The sequence below is a fragment of the Nannospalax galili genome, unplaced genomic scaffold (genome assembly GCF_000622305.1).
Source record: "Nannospalax galili isolate Female #2095 unplaced genomic scaffold, S.galili_v1.0 scaffold255, whole genome shotgun sequence".
In the NCBI taxonomy this organism is placed as follows: domain Eukaryota; kingdom Metazoa; phylum Chordata; class Mammalia; order Rodentia; family Spalacidae; genus Nannospalax; species Nannospalax galili.
In genome coordinates this window covers 5,431,077-5,431,912 of record NW_008338999.1, presented here as the reverse complement: position 1 = coordinate 5,431,912, position 836 = coordinate 5,431,077, and positions in this window count along the sequence as shown.

Here is an 836-nt window from a genome sequence, read left to right as displayed (position 1 = left end):
TTGGCTTCTGCTGGTGATATTCTGATGCTTCATTTCATGTCTTAAGACAGATGGGAAAGCCTCCAAGCACAACCAGGAGAACACAATAGATGGAGTTGCTTTATAATAACAACCACTCAGAGTTAAACCAGTTGTATGGCAGCAATAAGCCATTCAGATGAGGAAAGCAAAGATCCATTCATGAAACCTCTGTCCCTACAACCCAAACACTTCCTCTTAGGCAGTACTGACCAACTCTGCCACACAAGGGACCTAGCTTCAACATGGGTTTTGGTGGGGACAAACCATATCCAAATCATAGCAGTAGACAAGCCTGAAATTAAGCCTGGTATGTTGCCCCTAGAACATACCAGATACACCGCTACCAGGTACACTGCTGCCCAGACCCTTTGTCCTCACTGTTTTATTTTCAGTAATGCTTGTATCCTGTGCTGGATAGTTTCAGTTGTCAACTTGATGCACATGGAACCTCAGTTGGGGAATTTCCTCTATCATATTGGCCTGTGGACTTGTCTGTGAGGCATTTTCTTGATCGTTGAATGAAGTGAGAGGGCCCAGCCCGAGGGTGATGCCATCCTTGAGCAAGTGGTCCTGGTTTGTATAAGAAAGCAGGCTGAGCACAGGCCAAGGGAGCAAGCTGGTAAGCAGCATTCCTCTGTGATCCCTCCTTTGTTCTTGCCTCCAGATTTCTGCCCTGAGTCCTGACTTAGCTTCCCTCAATGATGAACTGTGACTGGGATGTATAAGCCAAATAAACCCCTTCCTCCCTAAGTTGGTATTGGTCAGAGTGTTTTGTCATAGCAGTTGTGGGCAAACTAGAACTGTGCTTTTAGATA